Raw genomic sequence first — 13,750 nt, forward strand, 5'->3', positions numbered from 1 at the left:
GCTGACAGACCTCCCGCTCCGCCTCTGCGGCCGACGCTGCGGCCGGTTTAATGGCGGAGGTCCCGCCGGTACTGCCGCCTGGCCCCGCGTCCGGCAGCCGCGGGCGGGCGAGCGGGCGCTGAGAGGGCCGCGCTACCCGCGGCGGCGACCCGGCGCTGGGTGCGGGGCTGCTGCTGCAGCCAGGCGCGGCGCATTCGTGAGGCGCGACGCAGGTCGCCGTCCGGCTGCGGGCTCGGCGCTCAGCTCCCGGGGCTGAGAAGCTCCCCTCCCCCCTCGGCACAAACAATGCGGCTTCACCACAGCGCTGCGCCGACGGGGGGGAGGAGAGGGAGGGAGGGAAGGGACGTGAGGGCGCCAGGCACCGCCCAGCCCCGCCGCTGCCGCCACGGGGCGGGGCCTGCGCGCCGCCGCTCCCCCCGCCCCCGGATGGCGGAGAGCCGCGCGGGGCCGGGCGGTCTGGCAGCAGCCGGCACGGGGCGCTCCGGCAGGCAGGGCCGCGCGGGGCCGGGCCGCGCCTCGCCTCGCCTCGCCTCGGGGGACAGGGCGGGACAGCGCTGCTCCGGCCGCCGCGTTCCCGCCCAGGGCCGGCCGGGCCCGGCGGCAGCCAGGCCACCGAGCCTCGCCGCGGCGCCCCCAGCGAGAACATTTAAAGGCCTCAGCGCAGGGTGAACGAAACGGGGGAGGAGGGGGAACGGGGGCGGGACGCGGCTTGTTACAAAACCAAGGCTCGAAACTACAAGCGAGTGGTATTTATTATTCCTTTGGGGGAAGTCCAAACGCGAGATTCATACGTAGAAAATTTGCTTGAAAGTTAGCTCTTGCGTGGTCTCCGGGTCAGGCTGCTGCTTGTAAATAAACTGGTAATAGCCTTGCATTTTGACAAAGCAAAAGCAAGTTATTTCTGGCTCTCCCTGCGAAGGACACCCTTTGTTATGTAGTATTTTTAGACAGCCATTACAGCCTTATCCGAGATCCGGAGGACTTTACTGCAACACATTTCTGTAAAACAGCTGCACCCACATGCTTAAACAACCTTTAGCTAGCCTAGCCCATGACAAACACTTGCCTTTGCCATGCAACTCCTGCATGTAGTAAAAAGCAAGCGGTCAAGAGTAGGTATGATCCTCTGACCACCTGTAACAACCATCCACTGAGCAAAGCTTTCTTCAAAACAACTTACCAATTCATTTTTATGTTTTCTCTACCTTTACTATGTTTGCTTGCCTCAAACAGCAGTTAGTCCTGCAATAAATTTATGACTAGGAAATCAGAAATAGATACACCTGTCGTGACTTACTTGTAGAAAGTGAATTAAGGTCCAGAGAGCTTAAGTAACTTTGCTAAGGAAATCCTGTAGAACAGGCAAAGAGCTTTCCAACTCCTTTTTCCCACATCAGGGACCATCACATGCTGATTTAAGTTAATGTTGTTGCACTGGAATGCTGCTTGTGATAGAAAGATACTAAAGAGGGAGCAGCATACTACATCATATACATTAGTGCGCAAAGTATAAACATGGCTAGAAATTATAAATATTGTCAAGAAGCTAATAATAAGTAAAATGAAATCTCATTTATGATAGAAAACATGCTGGTTTAGCTTTTAAGTGATAATCCACATGCGTATCTGCCCTGCAGCTGTACAAATGCTTTATAACTGGAGACAATTTTTCCAGAGAGCTTGATGGTGTCCATACTCTCACGTGTTTGATGCACAAGCAAGCCTGGCACTTTTCCAGCTTCTTTTTTCTGCCAGGTGGACTACAGCATTCCATAGCTGGAGTCAAGCTTTATTCTCTCTGGTAAGCTCTACTTAGGTGACTTAATTTCTTGAGATTCATCTTCCAGCTCTGCCTGCCCTGTGCAGAGGGCACATTTGGTAAAAACACTCCATCCAGAAGGTGTGAAGGTCTTAAACTTCAGGCTGATAAAACCAGGAAATGGCAGTTCCAAAACTATTTCATTAAAAAGACAGCAGCAGCAGCAGCAGCATTGATTCCCACAGCCTATTGACCAAGGACTCATAGCACAGACTCAATCACGACAGTGTGCTACAGTGCCAAGACCTGCTCTCCTAACAGATTTGAGATTAAAAGCTTCTGATCCACTTTAGGCTAATGCAGAAAGACCTCCCTGCTCCTCAGATTCTCTACAGAATTTCAAACTGCTGGGCTTCATCTCCTGGTGCCCATACTGAAAACGGTGTCTCCCCCTCAATAACATGCAGGCAGGGTTCATCAGTGTTCTAGATTCTCTCAGTTATTCTCAGTAAGAAGGTAAGAGGAGTTTTTGCTCTCATGAGGACTGTTCAGGCTCTGGCACAGAATGCATGCCATTCCTTGGTAGGGTACTTCAGAGCAATGGCACGAAGATCTGAGCAGGCTCAACACATAGTTCAGTATTAGGAGCCTTACGCTTCCGAATCATTTCTCATTGACCTTATGACAGGCTACCAGATTAGAATCCTCAACCCCTCCATGTTAAATATTAGTATGTTAGTCCGTATTATTTCAAAATGCAACAGTATGTAGTATTGTCTGGGGCACTTGACCAGTCCTCAGCACACGCTTTTATAATCATAAAGATCTATTTCCTTTGCTTTTTCCATCTCCCAAGTGAGACTTGGTGCCTCAAAACATTATTCTATTTTTGCACAAGGAGGAAACAATTCTACTGGGATACCGTACAATTTCAAGCAAAAAAGTAACTGGCCCTCTGAACCATAGTTTGATGGCAACAGGACCCTCACCACCTTTTTTGGCAGTAGCTCAACACATGCATGGGTCTTCAATCCCAGTCCATCCCATCTTCACACCCCTACTTAGCAGCATCAACTTTGTATTCAAGTTGCCACTGCTGACTCACCCTCCACGGAAGAATTCCACAGAAGGAATATCTTCTGCCTACCAGCTTTCACCTGCACTAGTTATCAAATTCTCAAAGAGAAACATTTCAAAAAGGAAGGATCACATAAATGAACACAAATGCTATTTATCTGCTTTGGCATCCTCCTCTCTTTCCTTGCAAAAAATCAAACTTCATGAGACACATTTCTACATCACTAAAGTGTATCATCTACATAGTATCATCTTTGTTTTACAGATTAATAAAGATCAACTCAGACACAGCACAGCACTTAAATATTGGCAGTATCCCTCTCCCGGTCTGAAATGGTACAAGCAAGAGGCAGAGCCCACTCCACACGTTCATTAAAACCTGCAAGAATCTTCCCATTTCAAGATAGGTTTTGGACTGCGATAACATGCATGTGTGCGTCCTCTTCCTATCACTATGCCAAATCTGCCTAACCTTGCTAAGTCATGTGATGCTTCTGTATGATGCCTCAAGCCAATCTATCCCTGTAAAGTTTTCAAGTCTGGCTTCCCCACTATAGGGTTTACACCTTCAGACTCATCTATGCACGATTAATATTCCCCCCCAGAATACGGTCTCATAAGATACAACATTGCTATGGTTCTCGCATCCTGCAAGGGGATGCTTTTTGATCTCACTTACCTCATCAGTCGTCATATATGGCACTGGCAAAATACTCGTGGTCATGACTGTGCAAGGCTAGTTGTCCTCAAAAGAAAGGTTGTTCCCAAACCTCACAGAAGCCAGAACAGCATGCACTGTGGAAAAGATGCTGCAACCCTATCAAAAGGCATGTTACAGCAGCGTGCTGACAAACAAAACCACAACTGTCTACCTTCAGCCTATGAAGTGGTGTAGTGTCCCTCCACCTCTTCTGGCTGATTTTTGCAAACTACTATATTTAAAGTCAATTCCACATATCGCTGATCCATCTCCTAGTTATCATTGATACTCTGGCAGAAAGGCTGACTTCTTTTTCATACTAGACTGAGTGGGATATATGTTCCAAAGTCCTAGATGACAATTCCAGAACAGGGATCAACCTTTTGGCTTGAAATATGCAAGGAAAAGTGTTGGCCCTTTTTACCGATGCATGTTTACTGAGTATCTTCCCTGTTCTGTGGGTAGGAAGAATTGTGTGCATTTTCCTTTTCATTCCTTTGATCCTGAACTTTTAGCCGTATTACGACAAAAGGGTGAGTAAAGATGAAATAATATTGCTGTTCATCCATGTTCACCAACTGCTAAGGAACCAACTTTTTTTGCTTCTTATGGCCTCACTAACTGCTACTTCCTACACGTACCATCTTTCTCATCCTCAGAATCAAAGTGGTTCTCTATTTATAAAAGTGGTAAGACGACCCTTTAGATCTCCAAAACATTTCATGTTGATCCAAATGAATAGTCTTCACCAAAATATGAGTTTTAAAACAGACTGCAGGCTGTGTCAATTCCTTTTATGGTACTGATAAAGACAGGGCCCTTTTATCATCAGAGCTCCACCAGAACTCAAGCTACATCAGTGTGCTTGCTAAGAAATACCTCTGTGAGTTGCATCTGCTAAGCAGTCCTATGGAATGTTATCTATAGATAATACTTAAAGACCACTTGACAGAGTGGTCTTTAAGCTGTACAGCTGCTATGCAAAGGCCCTTACCCCATTTCCATTTAAGCATTTGTGGGAGCTACTGCTTGGAGTCACCTACTGCAAGAAGAGGTATGTAGACTGTCACTTGCAGACAGAAAGATACGTTAAGCAGTTTGTTGAGATACACAATTGACAAGGAAACCTATGTCCTGCCTTCCTTACTCTTCTACTATCTAGCTTGAATCCTTTGGGATTTTGCAGTTATAATATGCTCTCTACTGTATGCACATGATGGAAGGTAGGGCTTGAGCTCACCCCTATGGACACTGCAAAGATAAAAAAAAAATCCTCAGTATTAAGACATACATGAAACCATATGTAAACTACATTTCAACAAAAAAAATTCCCCCAAATTACAAAATCTGCACCAAAAGCTCAAAGCTTACCCATCTACTCACCTGTAGGTCTTCTAAAGAGCAAAACTACTATCTACTGGAGACTATTTTATCAAGCACAAACCTTTGGAGCAGAGTTATTTGCACTCTTATGTATAATGATATTGTTGTTTACAAAAGAGCAGACAGAGCCATAAACAAGGGAGTAATATTCCCCTTCTCTCCCATCATTGCCTCTTTGGCATTAATTATTCAATTCCTAGTGTTTCCAGTTTGGCACCTTCACCATGTTCTGCTATTAACTCCACTTGCAAAGGTCTTTATGGGAAGCTATTCCTGCCAAATGGAATAACCCTTCATAAACAAGTCACTGATCTTCTGTTTAGCTCCCAGAACTACCTCCCTGCATGATCAGATGAAAATGATTGCCAGCTCAAGGGAGGCAGCAGGAAAGCAAATCCAGGGTTTGGGAATGCCCCTTCAGCATCCCTAGTTATTAGCCATCAAAGAAGCTGTATGATGTTTAGAATTGGAGTGTCCATCAATTCACATAGCATAACTAACTGAGCCAAGTTACAGGCAAAGACAAGATGTCAGTGGTAACGGGTAGGAATCAAAAAGCAAAGCAGTAATTGCTGTGTGAAAAGTTCTAAAAATATCATACTTGCATAGCAAAGAATTGCAAAACACTGTGGCTAAACAATTTATGTTCGATTTTTACTCCTTTTTTTTTGCACGACATGCTGAGGAAACCTCAGTAGCAGATACAGACAGAATTTATAGAAAGTTAATGCAACAAAAAAAAAGCACCTATTTGAACTGAAGATTTTTGTCAAAGGCAGCCACAGTGAAATGTAAACAAAGTGCTCTCCACACAAATATCTGATACACAATATATTTCTCAAATCAAACATAATTTTCAGAAATTTTATTTCTGATTTCTCATCAGGTTTGGATTGCAGAAGATACTTCATTTAGCATGAACTCAGGTAACTGCTTAAGTCAGTATAACCCATGTAAACAATATAACTGCAAATACATTGTTACTTTCTCTCATAACCCTTTCCAACTCCCTGATCCTTTCCTCTGCACTGCAAACAGCCTTCACCCAGCAGCAAAGAAAAGTTACTCACTACCTTCATAAAGTTTAAATAAAATAAACTTTATATATTATTATTAAATCCCTTAGAGTGACTTCTTTATTCTCAATTCCTTGCTGTCAGTATCAAAAATTGCAAGTGTAATTATGTGATGAAATACAAACTCTGAGTGAAGTGTTCCTAGTTAGGTCACTCACAAACATGTCTCTCCAAGAAACGATCTCCAATGTTTACAATGAGTTAATACTTCATTCAGCCTTAGTATAATTAAGCTAAAATTCAATCAGCAATGAGACACAAATCCAGTCTTAATTACTTTACCACCTCTTCCTCATTCATTCTAGAGGACAAACCTGGTCTGCAAATGATTAAGACGGTATGCAATGGAGGAAGCTTTGCTGTTAGAATCCCTAGTCATTTACTGCAGAAGAAATCTCAAAATAGATGGGCTCATTCAGAATTAAAATCTTGTCTCCTCATTTACATGGGGAAGGATTACAAAGCAAGGTGACATCAAAATCTGGTGAGAAAAAATAAAGTGAAAAAATAAGTCAGAAGCAAGACTCAATACAGGATATCCACAAAAAACCCCAAACAACCAACAGAATCAGACATGGCTTATAGCTTCCTCTGTTCAGAGAAACCCAACTTGTATGTATCATTTAGCAAACAGTAATTAGCCCTACGCAGGTTTTCTTTGCTTTATCTCAGACATGTCTACAACTTCAGCCAGTGCCTGATGCTGGCTAAGAAAGATTTTCCAAACTCATACATACATAAATCAGTTCTAATATATAATATAGCTTCATAATGCAGACAGAATCTCATAAGTATCAAAAAAAATGCTAGAATAGGAACTTCAAATTGAGCACTCCTGAAAGACGTATTCCAGCACCATCCTCACTCCACATAAAGGGTAAGTGTGAATAAAACCTGTGAACGTTCTACCATATGCTGAGCTCCAAGTCAAAAAATCACTGACATACACCCTGATGTGCTATAAATCCAGGATGGTCAAGAGATGAGACAGTTGTGTTTGCAACAAATTAAGTAATTAATATAAAAGCATAAAGGCATCATGGTTTTGGCAGTTAATCCTGCTTAAAGTTGCTCACAAGTACTGTGTAATTGCCCATTCTTTGTCTTCTAAGCAGCCAACTTGACACCTTGGACCTGATGAACAGAGCCAAGTGCCCACTGAAGTTAATGGGGTATGTATGCTAAATATATAAGTAGTCTTCTATGTTAAGTGTTCTTAGAAATCATACCCTTGTGATACTAAATTGGACATCCAAATTTAGTACTTCTGACCTCCATTTTAAGTTGGCACTGTCTAGATAGGGTCCTGGAAGAGGCTGGAGTCAATACAAGGAAGAAAAGAAATAATTTTATTAAATATACTACCTCAGTGCATACAAAAGGCAGCAATTCTTTGTGCTTGACTTAAGAACTATTATTTCTTGATATAGTCTTCATGATTTCGTATGGAAAACGCATCACTGATGCACAAGTTGCTAGAGGTGAAGCCAAAGGTTTGAGTGATTCAGTAAGGAAAATAATAATCTTATCAGCAGGTTTGGAGATAAGCACATTAAGTGCCCGAATCTGCTAAAACAAGGCAAATGGGTAATACTCCCAATGTTGGTATTATCAATATGCCATTATAACACTTAATGTTTCCAAAGGTATACAAATTCAGAAAGACAGAACTACATCAATTTATCATTGCAGTATCAATGTTATCTTTACTACCAAGACAGAAGTGGATGGAAGGAGGGAAAAAAAAATCAGATTAAGATGAAGAGCTCAGTGACTGCAGAGACTCTGGGTCCACAGAACACAAAGCTCTGTCGGCAGCAACCGAACATCTACAATCATCTAATTACACGTAACAGAAAACTGACAGAGAAATAGGTATACTTAAGGCATATTTTAAGTTCTGTCACAGCAGGAAGTGATACAAGGATTTCATCTAGTTTCCAGCTGGTTTTAGGCTCCTGTTGTAGCCTCCCTGGGAACCTTCCGAGTTCAATGTGCACACCAGTATTGAGAATGACAGAGCTGGTTACTTACAGTTACTGCAGTGACTTTTCCTTTTTCTCTGAACCTGTGACACCTATTCTCCAGATAATCCAAACAGTTTCTTTGGGAGCATGTTCTCTTGGCTTTCTGATATTCTACAAAACATAACGGGAAACCAGGTACTTGCAGTTTGCGCCAGGGACTAGAGTGAGAAATGACTTTTTAATATTCATTTAATATCAGATCACTTTTAATTCATGCCAGGTTCAGTTAAACGTGCAAATAAAGAAGTTTATTCACAATATCTGAAACATAACAAGTTTATAAAGGCATAAATCGGGAAAAATAAAAAAATTATTCCTCTGAAGTTAAGTAAGAAAAGTTTTGGTTTCTTCCTGTCAAGATGCCTTGCACAGACTTTCCCAATATTCATCTTGCCAAATGACTCTCTTCTTTCACATACTTACCCCTCAGACTGCATGCTTTATGGAGAATCTCTATCTCTAGACTATCACTACACCAATACTGCTACATTCACCACAAGCTGGCAGTCTGGAGCCTTCTCTAGGAATTGCAGTTACATTTTCTTTCCTTTGCAGTCATGTCACCAGATCACCATCACCTCATTGTTTTATTCTTCATATTACTTGTATGTTTGTGAGAAGACTTTCTGGCTCCAGGTTTGCTCAAATTTTTAAGACCTACTTTCTGAAGTTTCTGGTGTATATTTGTAAAACAGAAAGAAGTTTCAGCTATTTCCCTCAATCTGTGATATACATCTATAAAATATTTACTGAACCACTGATTGGTTCTCAAGCCACTTGGAAGGTAATTTAAGGAAATAGCCAACTTTCATCAGTCTCAACTTTCACTAACCCTTACAGAGATTTTCGGAATAGGTTGTATGAAAAAAAATTAATAGGTACAGAGAGATGCATACACACAGAGCAACATGCAGTGGGAAAGCACAAAGTGAATTTCCAGTCATTTTTATTTGCTGTACAATTTTTGACTACAAATTGTGAAACTCTTCAAAGCCATCGCTGTTTCCACCAAAAAAAAAAAAAGGCAGTTAATAGAGCCCGATATTCTAATATTATCATGCTTTCTGTGGTGTGGTGAGTGTACCTACGTAATTCCAAGTAAAATTCACCATACCTGTTACAATTTTATAGTTCTCTGAGAGTTGCTTTATGAGATTATATATTTCTATTTATTATTGTTATTGCATATTAAATAATCACCATAATTACCTGTCAACAGACTAGTGATAGAGGCTCCTTAGCTAAGCTCTCACACCTCTTATTACTGAGTCTAGCTGGCAGACCTGACCAAGACCAAGCTTCATTTTTAAGTAGTTGTATTCATATAAATGCACTTTAACAATGGAAACTGGGAAAGTCAAAGCCACTTCACCTCAAATCACTTTGGCCTCAGTTACGTGGCCTCAATCATCTATAGTAGCAGTTCAACTGTATCAGTAAAAACACAGTGTAAGTTACAAAATTATAATATGGAACTAAGAAGGACTGCCAGCACACAGTATAATAGCTATTTTGTTGTGATTTTGAGTAGCATATGAATGAAAAAAAAAAAAAAAACACTTGACATGAGATTTCCAAAGGAAACATTAACCAGAATGGATCATCTACTTTGTTGACTGGCACCATCCATTTAGAAGACCACACAAGTACTACAGCAGTACAAACATACAAATACTGTAGAAGAATGTACAAAAGCTCCACTATTTCAAATCAAAAAGTGATCAACTGATTTCTTCATATACTGCCATGTATCCACCAAAACATTTTTTTACTAAATCTGTTAAATTTTTAAAATAATAAATAAAAAAATAAATCAGCCAATTAACTGATGAAAACAACTCAGATAGAAACCAAGTACTTGATTAAGCACTATGATTGAAGAAAATAAACTTCTCTCTCTAAACACTGTCTTAATCTAAAACTTAACATTGCTTTCAAAATGATTTTACCACCAGTGCTGTTACCGTTTTTCTCCCGCTTCCACTCCCAAAGGTAAGATGCGAGTTATTACAACCAGTGGCACTGAAGTCAAAGAAGCATAAATCTATAACTGTCACTGGGAATTTGACAACAAATGTCAAAGTCTCACCAGATCACATCTTTACCCTGTCCTCTGTAGAAATGACACATTAAAAAAAACCAGCAAACCACCCTGCTTCACCCCCACCCCACTGGAAAAGCCTGGATCACTCAGTCCACTTGACAACCCTGACTAATCTTTCTCAGTTAAAGAAGACAACCACTGACCCACAACTGAACACCAAAACTGGAGGGGCTTTATCCTGAACCGACGCAACGCATATCCTTCATCCCTGAACAGCCTTCCCTGTAATATCTACACAGGAGATCAGATTGAAGTGTCACATGAAGTGCCCTTCCAGAGGTAGACAGTAGCTGCAAGTACAGCAAAACAGAGCCCAGAACCAAATCTAGCGTGCATTAGACCACACGTACATATCAAGGTGGGATTTTTAAAATTCATATATGCGTAATGGAGATAAAATTCCTGAAAAGGTGAGGGTCGTGTTCAGAAAAGCAGCGCGCCCGCACTCCAGCGGAGCGATGCCCATGAAGGCCTCCCCTCGGGGTTTCGGCCAGGCGACGCTGCCAGCCCTTCCCGAAACCGGGGCCCTACCGGCAGCCCGCTGCGAGCACGCCAGGCACCAGCTCCCCGCGGTGCCCCAGCCGCCAGCCCCTCGCTGCGAGGACGGGAACGGCCGCGCCGGCCGCGGCCGGGGCGGGGGGAGCTCGGGGCGCCCGCCCGCGGCCTCCCATGAAAAGCGCTGCCGGCCGGGCGGAGACTCCGGCAATCCCTCGAGGCCTGCGGCACAGCAGGAATCCCCGGGCCGGCGCCGCCCCGTCCCGTCCCCGCCGCCCTCGGAGCCGCGGCAGCCGCCGGCCCCCCCATCAGCCACCCCAGAAACGAAGCTGGCGGAAGCGAGCGGCTGCTGAGGCCGCGCCTTTGCGGAGAAGGCTGGCGTCTCACCCCGGCCCCGCCGCGGGGGCAGCGCAGCAGGACACCCGGCTCCCCGCGGCCGCCGCCGCCCCGATCCGGATCCGGGCGCCGAGCCGCCCCGCCGCCCCCTGGGCGTCACGGCCCGGGGGCAGCCATTTTGCGGGCTGCTGCCCGGATGACATGTTGCGCGTCGTGCGTGCTGCCGCTCCACGGCACCGCCCCCCGCGCCGGGCGCCTGCGCACCGCGCCCCGTGGCGGCCGAGCCGGGGCAGCCTGCTCAGCGCCGCGGCGGCGGCGGCGGCGGCCGGAGACAAAGCGCCCGGCTAATGAATGGGACGGTCCCGCCCGGCCCTTCCTTTTAACTCCTTCGGTCCCGGCCGGGCAGCGGCGGCGACCACCGGCTTCCCCTGCGGCGGCCGCCCGGGGAGGTGAGTGGCACCGTTCCGGCACCGGGAGGGGGCCGGGCCGGGCCCGGCAGGGCGGTCCGGCTCGCCCTCCCCCGGCCCCCGCCGCCCCCCCCCGCCGCCGCGGGTTTTGCCTCAGCAGCGCCGGTTCCTGTGCGGCCGGGGCTCCGCGCCCCGGGCCCGGCGGCGCCCCGTCCCGCCTGGGAGCGCTCGCAGGACAGCGCCGCCAGGCCGGGGAGGGGGCGTGTGGCGGTGGGGCGGCGCAGGAAGCCGGGGACTAGGCCCGCGGTGCTGGCTTCATTGTCTGCGAGGCCCCGGGATGGGGCCTGGCCGGCCCGGCGGGCGGGGGTCTCCAGTCCCCGGGGGCTCGGCCCGGGCCCGGACCGCCCGTCAGGCTCTGCCGCTTCCCGCCCCGGGAGGGGTGCCCGCCGAACCGCTGGCCGCGCCCCGAGCCCGCCCGGCATTGTGCGCGGCGCGGGCCGGGCCGTCGCTACCCGCCGGCGCTCCGCGCCCGCTCCCACCTGGCGAGGCCGCGGGAGCTGGGCCCGCAGAGGGAGCGGTGACCATGTGGCCGCAGCCATCCCGAGCTAAGATGGCCCGGGCAGCCCCGGGGGCGGAGAGCCTGCCGCCCCCCGCAGCGGACGGCCGCGGCTCCGCGCAGGGCGCCGGGTGCGGGCCGGGGCTGCGCGGGGACCGGCGGGCGGGCGGGCTCCTCGGGCACAGGCTTGCTAGTCGGGCGCCGGCGCCGAAAAGCCCAGGAAATCCTAAACCGCCGTTTCCCCCGAGAACGCCGGACACGAGGGGGGCAGGCGTCCGCCAGCGGCTTCGGCCGCGGCGTAAACACTGCACCTCTTCCTGTGTGGGGTGAAGTTCCCAGCCCCGTCCCTCTTGGGGAGAGTCGCTCAAGAGAGGTGCATATGGAAAAACTGCAGAATTGAACTTTCACGTACTGCTTCTCTCGTTTTCTACTTGGGGCGCGGTAATTTTGCTTAAAAATGTCTTCTGTTACTTCTAGATTTGCACTGAGACAGCTGCCGATGGTAAAGACTGGCTGTGTTAGAATGCTTACTGGATTTCAGAGGGTGTGCGATACCCTTAAAGTTGTCTGCTGCACGTGCAGTCCACTAACAGTGTAAAAACATTTATTATTAATGAAAGGTAAAAGGCCTCTTTTGCGTTAATGGTGATTCTAATTATCATTGCTTAGTTTAGTAGTGTTTGGCTTTGCAGCGTAGAAAAAAATCCTCTTTCCCCAATCCTTTCTCCCTGGTGCTTATGTATTAGAAGCAGTTGTGTCTTGTTTCTGGGGGCTATCTTTGAGAGATTTCAATAGTTGTCATGCTACGCTTATGGTGCCAAGCAGAGAAGGTCTTTCAAGCCCGCATAAAATAAACGTACTTCTCAGGCTTTCCTTGTGTGTTGTAGTCTGTATGGCCCACTACATATGTGCATGTGTTTTGCTTTTCAAGAGAGTGAGCACGGTTCTTTTCTTCTAAAGGTTATCTTCAGTAATGCAACGTTTCACTTAAAGTGCAGACGTGCACCCTTGGGAGGATGTTGGGTGTAGTGAAGTCTGGAAGACTTTATCAACTATCCCCAAGATACCAGGCTGCTACTAGAAAGCCTATATTTGTACAAATACTGGGCAGGGGTGTTCTAGTTATTATTTACTATGGAGATTGGTTTTGTGGGGAAAAAAAATCCTACATCTCTTCATTGTATATTAAAAGCAGCAGAAATTCTTTTGTGAACTCTTAGAAATTTGAGTGCTGTTTGCTAGTTATAAGACCAACAGGCAAGGTGCTGCAAGTTTTTATACGGTTGGATGTCTGTCTACTTACAGTGTTGGTAGTATCTTCCAACTTTAACAGATGTTGAGGAATTTATTCCATAGAAGTTCTCCAGAGCAGACAAATGTAAGAATTGATTGAGAATAAGTAAAATGAAAGTAAAATGAAATATTGAAACTAAGCATCTCAGAGAAAAGTTTTCTAAACATTTGTACTTTTGAATAATTGGAACTCTTTTACTGTTACTCTATATAAATCAAAATTGTGACAGGTACAGCACCATCAGTGATAATGTGAAAGGCAAAGTATATAATAGCGGAAGGCTAGAGAGGTGATGAGCTTAGAATAATGCTTACTGTCTTTCTGTTACCCTGTCTGCTATGGCATCTCTCTCTGTTTGGTGTTTCCAGCTATTCTGGCTCATTTTAAACCTAGACTCCAAATGTCCTGAGCAAGAATTGTGTTTGCAGAACAGCTGGTGTCATGGGGTCACGGGTGGTTAGTGCAGAGGGAGTCTGCTTCAGTACACATAATACATCACCAAGGCTTATAACAGGACCTTTGGAAATACAGGAGGG

At 46.0% G+C, this 13,750-nt stretch overlaps 1 long non-coding RNA gene across 1 annotated transcript; it reads right to left on the reverse strand.

Annotated features, from left to right (window-relative positions):
• Positions 1 to 5,730: 5,730 nt before the first annotated feature.
• On the reverse strand, positions 5,731 to 11,048 carry LOC132316930 (uncharacterized). The gene is made up of 3 exons (XR_009483963.1): positions 11,009 to 11,048; positions 8,030 to 8,133; positions 5,731 to 6,476 (listed from the first exon to the last, which is right to left on the reverse strand). It is a non-coding gene; the product is annotated as an uncharacterized LOC132316930 (long non-coding RNA).
• Positions 11,049 to 13,750: the final 2,702 nt, after the last annotated feature.

This window comes from Gavia stellata, chromosome 4 (assembly GCF_030936135.1).
Source record: "Gavia stellata isolate bGavSte3 chromosome 4, bGavSte3.hap2, whole genome shotgun sequence".
Classification (NCBI taxonomy): Eukaryota; Metazoa; Chordata; class Aves; order Gaviiformes; family Gaviidae; genus Gavia; species Gavia stellata.